This window comes from Peromyscus eremicus, unplaced genomic scaffold, assembly GCF_949786415.1.
Source record: "Peromyscus eremicus unplaced genomic scaffold, PerEre_H2_v1 PerEre#2#unplaced_240, whole genome shotgun sequence".
NCBI classification, from domain to species: Eukaryota; Metazoa; Chordata; class Mammalia; order Rodentia; family Cricetidae; genus Peromyscus; species Peromyscus eremicus.
In genome coordinates, this window is record NW_026734476.1 from 235,814 (window position 1) to 243,610 (window position 7,797).

Genomic DNA, 7,797 nt, shown 5'->3' on the forward strand with positions numbered 1-7,797 from the left:
GCTCTCACGGACTTTTGCTTCCAGCGGCTCTCAATAACAAATGGCTCATGTCTCAGTGGTTAATAGCATTTTTACTCTTGCAGAGGACCAAGCTTCAATTCCCATAACCTACTTAGAGGCTCACACATTCTTTAACTCCAGTTCCAGAAGAACTGACACCACTTCTGATCTCCGTGGACATGACATACATGTAGTGTGAACACACATGCAGGCAAACACGTACCTTATAAGCAAACTATGCAGTTCTTTGGCATGTGTCCAAAGTTCTTGACATCCTACCCCAGATACTTGCTCAGTCTTGTTCATTACCACTCTATTCACATAGACTAGGAAAAGGAAATAACCTAAATAGCTTTCAACTAATGAAGAGGTAATGAGAATGCAATACATATACACTGTGGAATACTGTTCATCTGTAAAGAAAATGAAAACTAGAGGCAAAGGGATGGAACTAGAAAATATTGTATTAAGTGAATTAACCCAGACACAGAAAGTCAAATGGCACATGTTCCCATTCTTCTGTGATTCCTACCTCCAAATCTTCAGATGTGAATATGAAACCTGGAGTAAATGCAGAAACTATGAAAGTCAAGTGGTAGCACACAGGGGAGGACATGGGAAGGAGCCCTAGAATGAAGAATAACAATATACAAATGATGTGAGGGGAAATAGTGAAAACAGGGGAGGTTTTTATTGGAGTGGAGAGAAGGTGGTCAATACAAATGGGGATGGAGGGGAAGAGGTCGAAATAACAGTAAGGATGCTTGAAAAAAGCCACAGCGATTGTGGTGGCTAGTTTTGTGTCAACTTTACACAAACTAGCATCATCTGAGTGGAGGGAGCCTCAACTGAGAAAATGCCTCCATAAGATTGGGCTGTAGGCAAGCCTGTAGGGCCTTTTCTTAGTTAGTGATTGGTGGGTATAGCCCAGCAAACTGTGGGGGGTACAATCTCTGGTCTGGTGGTTCTGGGTTTTATATGAAAGCAGGCTGAGTAAGCCATGGGGAGCAAGCAAGTAAGCATTATTCCTTCATTGCCTTTGCATCAGCTCTTGCCTCCAGATTCCTGTCCTGACTTCCTTCGATGATGCACAGCGATATGGAAGTGTAAGCCAAATAAACTCTTTCCTCCTCAACTTGTTTTTGGGTCATGGTGCTTCATCACAGCAACAGAAACCCTAAAAAAGACGATTATTTATCTAAAATCACATGTATGTGTTGATGAGTGTGTGTGTGTGTGTGTGTGTGTGTGTGTGTGTGTGTGTGAATACATCTGTACTTCAAATGAAAATTCCCCCACCTCAGATGTCAATGTTTCTACAAAAAGCCATAGACTGTCTAGCAAAATCCCCAGTACCAGGGATGAAACACTCCCTTTTGAGTTGTTGGTAAGGGGAGTTTGAGAGTCCCAAAACAATATGAGGTATTGACATTGCCCTTGACCATCTCACAGAAGTTGGAGGTAAGTCTCTCTTGCTGAAAATACAATGTGCTTCAGACACCGGACTGGAAGGATCCAAGCTGGAACTGACCTAAAAGTCTGCACCCTGAGGACTAGTTTTCATAGTACTGGGTGCTGTGCAAGCAGCCAAGGGAAGGAAAGAACAAATACACCTAACCAGCTGTGACAACAAAGTACCACAATGAAGAGCTTGGCAAAATATTGCTAAGTATATATTGTGGAATAGTTGTTTTGTACACTGTGAAGATGTGTCTTTGCCAAGGCACCTTCTGATATCTTTAATAAAGAGCTGAATGGCCAATAGCTAGGCAGAAAGAGGTTAGACAGGACTTTGGGGCAAAAAGTGAGGAAGAGAGATGCATCTAGGTGTGTGACAGACACCAGGGCACATGGAGAGGAAACAGGAGGTGCAAGAAGGAAGAGAGGTAAAAAGCCATGAGGCAAAACATAGATTGACATAAATGGGTTAATTTAAGTTATAGGAGCTAGTGGGACAAGCATAAGCTATAGGCTGAGCTTTTCATAATTAATAGTATGTCTCCATGTCATTTTTTAAATTGTGAGCTGGAGGCCCAAAGGAAAAAAAAAAAGTCTGCCTACAAGTATGCACCATCAACTGTTACATCTTGGCCATAACGAACAGAATACTGAGGATGGTAGCACATGTGTTTAATCTCAGCATGCAGGAGGCAGAGGCAGGGGGATCTCTGTGAGTCTGAGGCCAGCCTGGTCTACACAATGGTTTTCAGTCTAGCTAAGAGTAGACTATAAAACTTTGACTCAAAAAAAGGAGATAAAAAAATTGGGAAGTAATTAAAACCGTGATTTTAATGTACCTATTGTCACAAATTGTATATTTTTGGTTCAGTGCTATGCAGGGAAGGATCAAGAAGTGAGTGGAGTGTCCTAATTTTCTCTTCGCTTGTTCACTGACTCACTTACAAGGTGAGGGGAGCTCTGCTGGCCTTGCTGTCTTCTGCCATGTTTCTTTTTTTATTTTAATTTTTTTATATATGTTTTAGTATTCATTTTACTTACCAACCCCAGTTCTTCCTCCCTCCCCTTCTCCTGCTTCCCCCAAGTTCTCCTCATCCCATCCCCTAGCAATGGGAACAGATCTTATCCTGGGTACATGAAATGGCTTATTTTTTAATTTTTTAATTCAATTTACATACCAACCTCAGATCCCCCTCTCATCCCTACTGCATCTCCTTCCTCCTTCCCCCGCAATGCCCCATCCTCTCCTCCAAAAGGGTTAGTCCTTCCATGTGGGAACAGGAAAGCCTGGTACATTCAGTTGAGTCAGGACCAAGCTCCTCCACCATGCGTCAAGGGTGAGCAAGGTGTCCCACCATAGGTAGTGGGATCCAGAAAGCCAGATCATGCACCAGGGATAGATCCCACTGCCAGGGGCCCCTCAAAGAGACCAAGTTTCTCCCACATGCAGAGGATAGTATAGTCCCATGAGGGCTCCACAGCTGTTGGTCTAAAGTTCGTGAGTTTCCACGAACTTGGTCCAGTTGTCTCTGTAAATTTCCCCATCATGATCCTGACCCCGTCTTCCTCATTCTTATTCCCTCTCTTCAACTGGCTCCTGGAGCTCAGCCTGGTGCTTGGTTGTGGATCTCTGTACTTGCTTCCTTCAGTTACTGGATGAAGGCTCTATGACAGGATATTCACGGATCTGATTCCCAGGGTAGGCCAGCTCAGCTACCTTCTCCACTATTGCTAGTAGTCTAACCTGGGGTCATTCTTGTGGATTCCTGGGAATTCCCCTAGCACCAGGTTTCTCCCTCACGCCATAATGACACCCTCTATTGAGATATCTCTTTCATTACTCTCCCAATCCAACTGCCCCAGCTTGAACATGTTCTCACTCCGCATCCCCTTCCCCCACTTCCCCCCTCACCCCCAGTTTACTCATGTAGATATCCTCTGTTTCTCCTTCCCAAGGTGATTCATGTGCCCCCCTTAGGGTCTTCCTTGTTTTCTAGCTTATGAACTGCCTTTTTAGAGCCCATTCCCTGTGGTGTGATGCCTTACTCTGCCTTGTTTCTTTGATAACACTTGTGAAGAGGGAGATTCTCTAAGTCTACAGAACGAAGAACACGGAAATTAACAAAGAAATCTATCATTTTATCCCAATCATGAGCTCCTTGTCAGGTCCCTCTTTGATAAACAACAGGCCTAAAACAAAACTCCAGGTTGTTGTATAGTCTAATTTTTTATCACTACCAGAAGGGTTTCTGAGAAACTTCAAATTAAAATGCATTTTTATCTCAGGTTACCCCCTCCTATCAGTCTTATCTATAATGTTGTTCAGAGAGAGCAGTTAGGAGCCTCACTTCATAGAAGAGACACACTATGTTCAAAGACTTGAGAAGAAGGTTTTTGTTTTAATGTGTCCTTTAGAGATTTTTTAAGTGCTTCTTTCCTATACAAAAGAAGAATTAGCTGGGCAGTGGTGGTGCACGCCTTTAATCCCAGCACTCGGGAGGCAGAGGCAGGCGGATCTCTGTGAGTTGGAGGCCAGCCTGGGCTACCAAGTGAGTTCCAGGAAAGGTGCAAAGCTACACAGGGAAACCCTGTCTCGAAAAACCAAAAAAAAAAAAAAAAAAAAGAAGAATTATTCTCAAAGCAAATATTGCAAGACAGCTAAGTTCTACTTCCTTAAGATAGCATATTTTGACATCACTGAAAGTTACAAAGCAGAAAAAAAGCAGGCAGCAAGTCAAACTCAACTCAAAATGCTAACAATGCCTATGATGCAACCTGGAATGACCTCTAACTACAAATTATACCCCGGAGACCAGAACACCATGGAAGACTATTGATCATGAGTTAAGTACAGAGAGCTGCTCTCCAGAACTGCCTTTTCAAACATTAAAAAATTAATTGAACATTATTTTTGGAAGGGAGGGGATGTATGAAGATGGATTAGACGATTCTACACATAGGGAAAACATTCTAGTTAAGAGACTTTAAAAACTATTGTAGATGTTTATTTGATCTTAGCAATGTTGTCAGTTATCATAAAGTATTTCTCTTTATCACAAAATAGTAAGGGTTTCAAAAGTCCAAAGGGAAAAATCTAGAAGCTTTAAAAATTTGTTTGAACTGAGCCCTAATTCTTCTAAAAAGGGCCTCCAAAATCTGGAGTAGAATTATCATACTCCATAATGAAATGCTTGAGTTCTTCAACATGTTGCTCACCTATTTCATGCAAACTCTGCTTCACTGCAAACTGTATAGATTTTTCTAAGGAATGATCCTTTTCAACCAGCATTTCCACCACCATCCCGAAAGTTTCACAGACTTGTCGGTAAACCTTCTCAATCTCCGTGATTTTTGATGCAATCGCTTTTGAGCAACTGCTAAGCTGGCTGTCTTCACACAATTCTGTGCCAGCTGTTGTGTTGGACTCGGGTACTTCTGTCTGGTTGATATATAACGGTGCCTTGGATCCTGTCTCAAACTCGGACATTTCAGCCAAGTGATTTTCTTCTGACTTCTTGGGATTTTCATTAGCCCACTTGCTTGCAGCATCAGCCTGTTCCTTCTCAGTCAGCCGGCTGGGGCTTTTTAACACCTTGGATGAAGAACCTGAAGGCACAGTATCTCTTGCTGTTTTCAAAAACTGGATGGCTCTCTCTTTACATCGAAGTCGAGACTGATGGAAGGAGCGCATCCTGCTTCTACTGCTGAGACTGGAGCCAAATCTGCTGGGTAGGGAGTCCTTCCCGCCCACATGTGATTCTATCAAAAAAGGAGCGCCCCATTTATGGGGAGATCGTTGTCTTGAATAATGGGAAGAATAGAAAAGTCTTCTTCTAAAGTCGTTTATTATGGCCCTGTATTCAGGCTGTCGGCTTGTGGCATACTCATCTCTTGACCATGGGGAGCCATAAGGGCCTCTTTTGTAGGGTGGACCACTTCTTGGATTCTGAGAAAAACAGCGGCCTTATCTCATTTTTGGTAATCCACGTGACGGTAGTATCTACTGTAGCCTCCTTCATCGAGTCTGGCTAGCAGAGATGATCTCTTGTCTCCCAGAGGCGGTCTTTTTGGCACAACGGTTGCCATCACTGGGATGGTTCCAAGGAGGCGCTTGTTTTCCTGGTAGTCGCTTGTAGTGATACCATCCCTGTGCTTGATTTCCTGGAAGTCGCTTGTAGTCACACCATCCTTCAGACCACATCTCATCTCGTGGAAGCCACTGGACTTCTGCCAACAGAAATGTGCACTTCCCTTCCTGTTCACTTTCAATTTCTAACCATACTCATGGCTCAGTTCAAGAATGTGTTATTGTCTAAAAATTCGTCCTTGGAACTCTCCAACACGCACGTTCCACCGCTGCTGCTGAAACCCCACCAACAGCTCTCTAATTAGACTTAGGACCACTCAACAGCAGGGAAATTATGCATGGTCCTTGAAAGCTAGGAAATTAGCTGGGGCTAGTGAGGTCATGCGTCCTAGAGGAGAATGCAGTACTACCACTTGACTAAATCAGTACAATTCCTAAGTGAATTCCACTTACTACAAATAAGTGTCGCTCTCACCCCTCACCAAAAATGCTTCTCTTTGCAACAGAGAGAGACCATTGCAGTCAACCACAACCACTCAATTTCAGAGAACAAGTGTTTGTGGGGAGTCTAGCCCAATATGTATTCCACAACTCCTGTGCCTAAGGTGCAGGGAGCATCATTAAGAGGAGGAGGAAAGATTGTAGGAACCAGAAATGAAAGGGAAGCTTCACGATATTTCAACAATATGATTGCCTAAAGAAAAACTGAACAGGGAAAATACCAATCAATATGCTAAGTTGAAAGCGGGAAATCTCACAAGGTTACACCCCTAAACAAAGAACCACAGGCTGCTGGGCCGTGGTGGCACAAGCCTTTAATCCCAGCACTTGGGAGGCAGAGGCAGGGGGATCTCTGTGAGTTCGAGGCCATCCTGGTCTGCAAAGTAAGTTCCAGGAAAGGCGCAAAGGTACACAGAGAAACCCTGTCTCAAAAAACCAAAAATAAATAAATAAATAAATAAAAATAAACAAAAAAACCCCTGTAAACAAAGAAAAAAAAAAGAACCACAGCTGCTAAAGAATTAGTCTTTTCCAGGGATGATCCTTTTAACTGGTTCCCAATATCAAGTGGTCAGTTCTGAAATCATATACATATACAAGCAACATTAAATAGACTCAGAAGATTGTATTTATATATTTGCGTGTGTGTGTGTGTGTGTGTGTGTGTGTGTGTGTGTGTGTGTGTGTGAAAATTAAGGAATAGAGATCATAAATTTGAGAGGCACCCAGGAGCAGAGGATATGGAATAAAATTAAACAGAAAAGGAAAGGATGTGATTGTATTTTCACTTCTAAAATTTTAAAAATTAAGTAAGACATAAATATATGAAGCACCGCCATTTTTACTGCTTGGTCTAGGAGCAAGAAGCTGAGAGTTGAAGTTATCTGCTTCCATCCTTTGTGCATACCCTGCTGGAGCCGCTGCCACTATGGATGATTTGGAGGATCTGGTGTACCAGGCAAAGCTGGCAGAGCAGGCCTGGCGAAATGATGAAATGATGGAATCAATGAAGAAAGCAGCAGGGATGGACGTGGAGCTGACAGTTGAAGAATGAAACCTTATATCTGTTGTATATAAAAATGTGATTGGAGCCAGAAGAGCAACCTGGAGAATAATCAGCAGCATTGAAGAGAAGGAAGAAAACAAGGGAGGAGAGGACTAACTAAGACAAACACCTCATTCCAGCAGCTAAAACTGTCGAGTCCAAGGTTTTCTATTATAAATGAAAGGGGCCTACCACAGGTATCTGGCCGAGTTTGCCACAGGAAACGACAGGAAGGAGGCTGCAGAAAACACCCTCGTGGGTTACTAAGCTGCTAGTGCCATCACCATGACAGAACCCCCTCCAAAGCACCCCATTTGTTTAGGTCTTGCTCTCAACTTTTCCATGTTCCACTATAAAATTCTTAATTCCCCCGACCATGCCTGTAGGTTGGCAAAAGCAGCTTTTGATGACGCCATTGCAGAACTGGACACACTGAGTGAAGAAAGCTAGAAGGACTCTATGCTTTTCATGCAGCTGCTACCTGATAACCTGACGCTCTGGACCTCAGACATGCAGGGCGATGGTGAAGAGCAGAATAAAGAAGTGCTGCAGTATGTGGAAGGTGAAAATCAGTGAGACACAATAAAGCCAACAAGAGAACACATCTCTGACCACCCTCCCTCCCCTCCGCTTCCCTGGGAAGTTCCCCATTGTCACTGAGAACCAGCAAATTTGACTTTCATATTTGGTCTCAGAATTTAGGTTC

The 7,797-nt window shown here is 43.1% G+C and overlaps 1 pseudogene; it reads left to right on the forward strand.

The window, feature by feature from the left end:
- Positions 1-6,968: 6,968 nt before the first annotated feature.
- Positions 6,969-7,797, forward strand: LOC131901723 (14-3-3 protein epsilon-like; annotated as a pseudogene).